The sequence below is a fragment of the Vidua chalybeata genome, chromosome 3 (genome assembly GCF_026979565.1).
Source record: "Vidua chalybeata isolate OUT-0048 chromosome 3, bVidCha1 merged haplotype, whole genome shotgun sequence".
NCBI lineage: Eukaryota > Metazoa > Chordata > Aves > Passeriformes > Viduidae > Vidua > Vidua chalybeata.
The window spans coordinates 53,842,264-53,852,259 of record NC_071532.1 but is presented as its reverse complement, the minus strand read 5'-3'; the positions used below and the strand labels follow the sequence as shown (position 1 = coordinate 53,852,259).

The 9,996-nt window shown below is 42.8% G+C and overlaps 1 long non-coding RNA gene across 1 annotated transcript; it reads right to left on the bottom strand.

Annotated features, from left to right (window-relative positions):
• Nucleotides 1-3,268: 3,268 nt before the first annotated feature.
• Nucleotides 3,269-7,287, bottom strand: LOC128785851 (uncharacterized). Its single transcript, XR_008430060.1, has 2 exons — nt 6,830-7,287; nt 3,269-3,500 (listed from the first exon to the last, which is right to left on the bottom strand). It is a non-coding gene; the product is annotated as an uncharacterized LOC128785851 (long non-coding RNA).
• Between the last annotated feature and the right edge of the window lie 2,709 nt (nt 7,288-9,996).

Below are 9,996 nucleotides of genomic sequence, written 5' to 3'. Positions count from 1 at the left end.
GCAGGCTTCATTTTAGCTATAAATCACTTCCCTATGGTCAGTCATGATGGCATTTCATATTCAGGAGGCTGATGCAGAGAAATAATTGAGGGACTGTCCATGTGGGGGCTTTTGCTTTTAGGGCTACTCTTTTATAATGTAGCTTGTTGCAAGATTATTTTTAGAATGGAGCTTTGCAAGTGGATTGTGTTTGCCCTTTCTCCACAACTATCCATGTCAAAAAATAGTTCTGCTGTAAGAGGCTTCAGTCTGGTAGACCACTTGTAGCAACTCTGGATATAAGAAATAGCCTAAATCCTATTTAGAGAAACAAACCGCAGTAAATACAAAAGTACTATCATTGTTGCCGGATTAAAACAAAATTTTGATTTTAAACATCATTTGCAAGTATGGGGATTTGCACAGTTTCTGCAGGACATGGGAAAGGGGGAACATTTTTGGAATAAACAGAGAACTCCAAGTTTCTAAACACAGTCCACAATACCTCTTACATAAATGTCCCATCTAGAGACTTTTAAAATTATGACACAAGCAGTTGGATTGCTAGGTTCAGCTGTCCACAGGTGTGGTGGCACAATTCAGTGGTACAGCTTCAGTATTTAGGATTTTGATGCTAAAACTGCCCACAATTCTCTTTGCACCTCTACTCTGCTTTACTGAATCTATTTTCTGTGACAAAGCATCTTGACAATCTACAGTCTCAGTAATGAAGAGACTCTACACTTGTCAGAAAGAGGGAGTAGCCTGGCTGAAGGTGTGTAGAACTTTTACCTTTGATGGTGGCAAACTGAACTATTGAAAGTGTCCTTTCTCCATGAAAGTGAAGAGGTTGTGCAGCCTCCATTCTTGGAAGTTTTCAAGACCCAACCAGATGAAGCCCTCAGCAGCCTGGTCTGAGTTCATTGCAAACTTAACTTGGCTACTGAGGACTAATATACAAATTTTTTCTTTAAACAGCTTATTCAGGTTTCAGCAGTGCATGAAAAATCATGTATTTCACTTCAGGAGGAAGCTGAATGCTTCAGATCCATATCACATTTGGAAGAAGTCAGCCAAAGAGGCTAGACTCCTGACAACATCCACAGACCTGCTTACTGAGAAATAAGCACAGGAATTCAGAAAAGTAACATAGCCCATTCCATTAGCTTTGCTTAAAGCTCCAAGTACAGCCAAGCTTGCCATGATAGGACTTGCATTGTTCCTCTATCCACTCACCAAGACTGGGCCGCATCTGCCTCTAAGCACTGACGTTGTCTGTCCCCTCTTTAGTCCAGACAAAGCCTGAATTAAACAGTCAAATGCCTGTCTTTATCTCAGATCTGTGCTGATCTCTGCTGAAGAGAGTCATAATAAAGTATATCCCCACAGAAGACACTGGCTGAACTTCCCTTTTAAAGTGAAGAATAACATCTGTGTAAATTGCTTGCAGCAAATGATGTATCACATGGATGGAGTCTATGCTTGCTTCTAGTAAAGTATACCATCAAATACCTGAATGAATTATTTTTGAATGAGACACAAACCCCATGTGTCACTGCCAAAATATGCTTTCCAATATTCCAAATACAGCTCTCACAGAAGTTGCTAGATATGTCTGACTCAGGTGGCATGGTTCATTTCCAGTTCCAAGGCTATCAGCTGTTTTTGCCAGGAACACTTGGACATGCCTATTTCAGGCTGTTTAAGAAAAATGTGTGCTTGTTGTTTTGAAATTTAAGCTTCATGAACATCTGTGCCTTTAACTGATAAAAGAAATGTTGTAGAAGTAGGTCTGAAGAAGTAAAACTGCAGCTTAAGATCCACAAAACGTTCTAGGGAAATCCTCCTAAAGGAAAACATCTCAATGGTTCCTTGACTCTCCCCCTCAAAATCTACATGATGCTGCTGCTTGTGATGTGGTGCATGCTCTATTTCATTCTTGTAAAATTATCATCTTAAGGCAGCCCTGCTATAGTGAAGTGATGCTGAGTAGTATCTACCTGGTATCTCTCCTATTGCTGGTTCTGTTTTTAGAGAAAACTTCTGTTTACAGAAGTACAACTGATCTGAGTAATTAAAAGTAATCTCTGATATGCGCACCTTGAGATAGTTGTGGGAATCTTGCATACTTAGTTTTGACCTGTGACAACTTCCCCAGGCTTACCTTTCCTCCAGCCTTACACCTGCACACTTTTTTGCTGTTGCTGTTGGCATAGGAGGTATAAGTTCTGTATTGACCTTTTAAACCCTCTCACTGTATATCTTTTACTTCCACTGGCAAAGAAAACAGCTGCTTTCTCAATGTCAACTGTTTGTACCAAGTTTATCATACTGAACTGTATAATTGCACTTTTGCATTCAATAGTTAGGACATATGTGAGTCACCACTGTCTGTAAGGCAAGCCATTTCTCAGGAGTTATGAAATCAAATGGGGAATTTAATTGCCAAAGAATTGGTTGTGTCCAATTGTTGTTCCCAATCAAGAATTGAAGGGGGAAAAAAAGGGTCGTTTTCCATGTGATATGAGTGTACATAAGCTTAACAAGGCAATTGTGAATGAGAGCAATCCACCAGCATTTCCTCCCACTGGGGCAGTGTACTTGGGACTATGAGGAAATTTAACTTCTTTCGATTTCTGAGTAATCACTTGCATGCACCATGACTTACAAATAGGTGGCATCTTGCAAGTAATACAACATAGAATTCCACATCTTTGACTCATAAAAGTCACATTAAATTATCAGCCTAGTGGTTTCCTAGCTTATTGTCTCCCTGATCTTAAAAGAGGCATCCTGGTGTTGGGGGAACAGTTATCTAGGTGATAAGCTGTGCTGAGATGTCAGAGCAGCACAAAGAAATTTGAGAGCTATATAAACATTCAGCTGAAATTCCTTTACATAGGCAATTTTCCCTCCACTATTCTTCTGAACTCCAAAAGAAGCATAAGCCCTGACTCAGGCAATGCGGAGTGTTTGCTCTGGCACCCAAGCCAGCAGATGTGACTACTTGGCATCCTTTCCTGAGACTTGAACCTCATGGTATGTCTATGCCAAATGTATCCACATTATGCAAGAGTAATGGAAATTCGCCAGGCAGAGCAATGCTATGTTTTCCTAGATAAATGTTGCTCAGTTTAATTGTGAGGAACTGACTGATAAAAGCCTCAGTGATTACCTTGTTTGCCTAACTGTCTTCATTCTGTGAAATCCAGCACTTTAACTGGCACATATAATACAAAAAACATGAGGGAACAAATGTGTTAGAGCAGCAAAAGAGGCCAAGCAAATCTCCTGGTGAAAGGTGAAGCACCCACCCAAAAAAAGGGTTTATTTTCTCCTTGGAAGATAAGCTGACTGCACAGAAAGACCACTAAGAATAGTTTTCCATCTGACATGGTTCAAGTGACTCAAGCTCCATGGTCACAGTGAGCTGTTCATTTCAGTTTTTTCCTTTCTCCAATTCCAGGCAAAGCTCATCATGGAAAAATGCTGGGATGAAGGTCATTTGCCTTTGGCAGCGCCTGAAAGGTGAGGCAGAAATGTAACAATTTGTGCTACACAATATCTGCAGAATATAAGGAAGGAGAAAATTAAACACAATTGAAATGTGCATAGGATTAGCCAATTGAAAGACACACATTAAAATAAAAAGTTATCTTGATCATCATCACCTTGCCCTTCATTTGTACCAACTACCATTTGCCTACAGCCATTGTACCACGGCAAGAATTTTTGCTTCGTATTTCCACACTTCTCATAAAAATATAGTCCTGTTTCTGCCTGTGGTCTCTGACCACACTCCCAAAAATGTAATTTGTTACCTTCAACAAACAAAACCACTTGCCACAATCTCACTCAACAGTATTCAATATGCTCCTGATATACACAAATGGGGCAGCCCAGACCAAGCAAAGAGTCAGGGATATATGCAGGAAGCTACCATTCAGTTCTGAAGGTGAAGAAGGCTGTATATATCCCATAGAGTCTGTCTGAGGTGTAACAAAGCTATTGTCACCCAACCACAGCCTGATAAAATGCCTGGAGCATGCAGTGCCTTTTGCTGCTTGCAAGATCCTTCACTCTGCAGGGGAGAAATGCTATTGAAATTGGAAGAACACCTAAAGTAGCAGCAGGGGATTGCTGCTACACTATTAGTGCAATTGATTGCTTCAGCAAATAGCCAGAAGTAGCCACTTACCTCCTAAGTTACTTCCACTACAGTAATCAAGTTCTTGTTAACAAATTTCAACCATGAAGGAAATCCAAAAGAAACTGGCTTCTAACCCTGGACTTCACCATCACAAGAACTGGAGAAGGCAAAGTGAATCACAGGGTTCCTGCTACTTATTATCCAGAGGCCAAGGGAAAATTGAACCATTTTCACAGCACTTTGAAAGGTTGTTTACAAACTGTTGGCCTAGAAGGAAAATCCTGGAAACCATTCACTGTAGATGTCTTACCTAACCACTAGTCTGACATGCAATAAGCCATATTTATCCTGCAGGGATAGGAGCAAGTTGCTAATGTTTTCCAAAGCCCCACATGAAGAAGAGTTACTGCACAGTAATGGCTGAATGGATAGCTCACAGTGAATAACTTACTCAATTAAAAAGTCCCTTATTTTATCTGCAGACATTGTGAGTTTCTCAGTTATTCATTTGAAATTATTGTCTGAGTTATTTGTTGTCCACAGCAATTCATTGTATGACTAGTCAAAAGAATGCTAAAACTCAGAATATTAGACAGAGAGCAGATATTTCTTTTCCTTGATTAGCAAAATAAGACATTTTGAATCAAGTCTCTGCTTCAATATTTAGACTTTTGAAACAGAAAATACCCTTGCAGAAATACTTACTGTATGATATTTACTTAAATGCTACTGTTTCAATAGCTGGTAGAAATTCATTCAATAGACTAGTTGTGAAACTCAGCAGAAAAAGCATGAATAATCAAACTATTTGAATCATCTAAACACAGCATTATCTGAGGGTTAAATAATGTTTGCCTACTTGCAAACACAGTTGTCAGATGCCTGCAGCAGACTTTACAGGACATACCTTCAAATTCACACTAAGAGAGTAGTTGACAGATACAAGCTAAAACTAATTCTACTACTTCTTTCATACAAGTTAAAAAAAAAAAGGAAATTTGAACATAACAACTTCAATTACCTTACTCATTTTGGTTTAGGAAACACAGAGCCCCAGCCACACATACAAATCAGAAATGGTGAAATATAGGATCACTTGACCACACTCATCAGGAACAAAAGATCAGCGCTCCCAGCTTCCCTGATGGACTGAGTTGCTTGCTTACCCCCTACAAATGTTCCCCAGGAAAAAAAAAAACCCAGTTGCGTCAAGCTGCTAAGAATCCTGTCAGCATGTAACAACTAAAAAATCTTATGCATAATAAAATAATATTGAAAATACATGTATGGACTTTGGCTATTCTTTATTGTTCAATGGTTCAGTTGGTGTACTAAAATGTATTTTAAGGTGGTATTTTGGTTACTTTCAATCTCTACTTGACACTTATAAGCAATTTAAGAGAATTAAAATATTTCATATACTAGTTGTTATTCTTCTTGCTGAAGGGATAAACACATTCCACAGAAAGGAAATTATACATATGCAAGTTACATGGGGTGAGAGGTCTATGGAGCTAGGCAACATTCATGTTCCATTTTGCTAATGGACTGGGCTACAAACCTCTTCCTCAGTAAGAAGTGTATGGATAAAGTAGATACACACAGTCTCTGCTTTTTTACTGTAGTCCAACAGGATGCTTTCTAAGTTATTCTTACCAAGTGTCAAAATGAGTCTAAGTGACAGATTATGTATTTGCTTACCTACATTTAACACTGGCATTTCTCCATTCACTCACACTAGGGTAAATAAACTGAGACTCTGGCTCCATATTCCCCCTTGTTTGATCTCACTCTAGATCAGTGATGCCAAACCACCAGCACTGGCAAACAGAGATCTGGGCTGGCAACAATGACAATGAGCAAACAACACTTTCAAAACATGTTTGATGCCAGATAGCAAAGAGCACCCCTCCTACTTCAGGAGCTTGTTGCTAGAAAGGCTTTCAGCTCTGAAATCTGCAAGTACCTCTTGTATGTGGCTGGAAGGGCCAACATGTCACTTTTTTTCTGCAGCCCCCAAAAATAAATCCATTATAGGTATCCCAAACAGTGGCATATAGGTGGTTTCTCCTAACCTAGTCAATGCAAAACTGTGTCTAAGAGTGAGCAAACCTAGCTCACTAAGACACAAGAAGCACACCTACTACACCAGCTAAAATTTTCAGCTTGTTCAACCATCATTTCAAACCTTTCAGCTTTTAATAGTCAGGCATCTTCAGGAGGATGCAGCAAAACAAAAACACACCAAAGCTAGGCAGGGCAAGAGTGAAAAAATGAGAGAGAAAATGAAGGTATATACTCTCACTAAGCTGCTGCCACCTGGCTATTGGTGCCACCTGGCTATTGGTGGCACCTATTTGATCTATTTTTAGGTTTATTATTAGATTTATTACTAGGTTTAGATAGGATATTAGGAAAAGAATTCTTCACTGAAAGTGTTGTCAACATTGGAACAAGCTGCCCAGGAAACTAGTGGAGTTCCCATCCCTGGAGGAATTGTGAAGACATGAAGATGTGGCACTTGGGGACATGATATAGTGGTGGACTTTGCAGTGCTGTGTTAATTCTTGGACTTGATGATCTTAAAGGTCCTTTATAACCCAAACGAGTCTATGATTCTATCCCCTCTCCTGCCATCTGGCACTCCAGCCTGGCAGCATAAGAGGGCGAGGGCAGACCCTGCCGAGGTAGTGATTATACCTCTAGTGCCTGCTGCACCTGTATCATGTGCCTGACGTTCCTGGAGGGATCAGTCTGGCTCCTGGAGGGATCACTCCTGGAGGGATCAGTCTGGCTCCCCTGCTGGGGTCTGGGCTCTCACTGAGTGCTGCCACGGGCTGCTTTACATCTCCGGGAACATGGATGGCCAAGTCGTTTCCTCTTAAACTACAGCAGTCCCCACCCTCCGCCCAAAGGGCTTCAAGAGGCTCTGGGGGCCGAGAGCGAGGGTGCATTGGATTATCCTCAGGGCTAAAACACGAGCTGGCTCTCTGGGCTGGGAGGTGGCGGCGATCGCTCACGCCTACTGACACCCACACCCGAGCCCGCGTCAACACCCGCTTCTCTTCCCATACCCACACGGAAACAGGCGGCTCCAGCAGAGCCGCGCCCGCGGCCTCCCCACGGCGGCACCGGCCCGGGCTGGGCCCCGCTCCCCGCCCGGCCGCGCCGCGCCGCCCCCACCAGAGGGCGGCACGACCCCGCGTTCGGGCGGGCGGGCCCGGCCCCGCCGCCGCCCTGGCCCGGCCGCTCCCGGGCAGCGCGGCCCTGAGGGCACCTCCAGCGGCCCGGGCCCCGCCTGCCCGCCGCCTCCTTCCCGTCCCGACCGGGGGCCCGCCCCTGCGCAACGCTCAGAGGCACGAGAGGGGCTGCGCGGAGTGCGGCTGCTCGCTCTGCCGGGGTGGGCGGTCACTGCATTGGTCACTGTGTGCCCGTCCCGCCGCCCCAGTTCAGGCTGTGCAGGGAGGTGCTTCCTTTTGAACTTGATTCCCAGATTGATGGGAGTTTGGTGGCTGGCATGTGACTGCCGCTGCCCTTGAGGAAACTATATCAAAGAGGTTTTTGTGTAGTAGCACACGTGGTTGGGGGGGGGGGGATACTGCTGGAAAAAAAAACAGTTATAAATGTGGATAATCTGAGCTGAGCCTTTCAAAGTTCACACCCCATGAAGCTGCAGAGCAGAGGCAGGTGGATGAGAGAGGGATGTTTCATAAGAATCAACTGGCTGTTGCAGAGCAAAACTGGGGAAAAGTGGCCCGCTCAAGACAAATGGCATTGCCAGACCATACTGGTAAGATTGCAAGTTACAAATACAAAAAAAAAAAAAAAAAAAAAAAAAAAAAAAAAAAAAAAAAAAAAAAAAAGACAGAAAACAGATGCAAAACAACAAGATGCCAGAATAAAATTAATCTTAGGCCAGTGCTGGAACACACTGCAATCCCTCGCCATTCAGGATGATTTAAATGGATGGAAAAGGGATTAAGGTCTAATCCAGCAGTTGCTCTTTTGAATTAATCTCATAGGAGTCAGTCAGGATATATATATTTAGAGAGGTGGAGAAAGAGAAGAAAGCAAGCAAGAAATTGCTGGATGAAGCCCTGAATATAATCTGGGGAGACTTAAGATAGCTCCTTGCACCATACTCATTTTAAAAGCTGATTATATGATCCAAAATCCAAACCCTCACAGATATTTCAAAAAGAAAAGGTGACATTGCTAAATATGCTGTTCTTTCTGCAATAATGAACCCCAAGTCTCCCTGCCAGCTGTTGGCTGCAGCAGAGGCAGTAGCCTTTTCACTCACACTGGCTGGGGCCCTCACCATCTCTGCAGCGCTTTCCCTGGCTGTGATTTTGCTTTCAAATGCCACTGATTTTCTGGGACAGTCCCAACTGTGAGGAAACTGTCCCACTGAGTCGTGAGTTTCCTGAGAGCCTGAGAGATTAAAGAGATTCTTCTTCCTTTTGAAAGCAAATGTTTTCCAGAGCTGCCTTCTCTTCCCTGCACAACACTATCAATCTGAGGCAGGGCATTGAAATATCTGCACCAGCACTGCCAAAAACAGCCTTGCATATTTCCAAGCGGTTATGCAGCCTTTAGTAAATCACCTAAGTGTGAGCAAACTGTGCTTCAGGCAGTGCAGAAAAATCCAAATGCTGGGGACAAGCAGTATCCAGGGAGGCTTGTGAAGATGCACTGGAAGGGAAAACAAAATATTAAGTGCTAGCCCCAGTCCCTAACACACATTATCAGCAGATTTTTTTTCTGCATGTGTGGGTGCCCTTTACATGCAGGGCATGTAAAGTGGATGTATCAGAGGAAGGATCCAGTTTGAAAAAAAGGGTATCTTACAACACCCAGCCCAGCGTGCACTAGTCCCAGAACTATGGTACTCATTTTAGCAGTTATGGCTATGAACAGTGCTGGGTTTATAGTTTTCTAGCAGCCCTCAGCATCTCCAGAGGGACCAGCAGTTCCTTTCAGAACTGAGATCACTCTCAATGATGTTGTAATATTTTTGAAAAATCCAGACCAGCATGGTATCAACAAGACCTGAGTTTAATCCTTCTTTTCACAAGTATCAAAAAGCAACACATTTAGCAAGTAAAAAAATACCTTTTGTGGTGTCCCACCCTTAAGGGGAAGGGAGCACCCAAAATCTGCAGATGCTTATGGTCAAAAAGGAGCAGCAAAAGTCATAGGATCTGCAAAAGAATCTTACAGAGTTTTATTAGTAAATTAGAAACCTGGCATAGAAATTAGTGTAAATTAGTCCCTTCTCACATAAGCCCAGGGTGCTGGGTGTTTGACCTCAAGCTCTAAGAGAAGAGAGCCTTTTGAGGAGTCAGAGCATTTCCAGTTACAGTACTTACCTGTTTGTTGGCAACTGAGAGAAGGAAGGGAATGGGGTCACACAGGGGGAAAAAATTACAAAATGAGAGTAACTAGGACTATGAGCCTTTCCTTCACATGTCAAAAGCAAATCAACAAATACATGTTCCTGCCTTTGTGGCGATAAAGAAGGAGATGAATGCTGAATGGCAAAGCCATCTTTACAAAGACTTTAACTCAGGTAAAATGACTGAAAAATTCCAATGGTCCCCAAAAGTAAACTCTTAAACTGAGCTGGGTGTATGCAACTGAGCTGGGCATGCATATGCAACCCACCCACTCTCACCCAACAGTACAGTACAGGTAGGTGTTGAGATCTTGGGATACGTTCAACCAGTGATGAGGAGTGAGTACACTAGTAATGCCACTTTTAAGGCAAATAGGGTCACAGCTGGGACCCCAGACTTCCAGTGTCAGCCAAACATTGAGGCCTGGGTTTGCTCTTCAGTGCTGTTTTGAGCAAAGAAAAACACCTA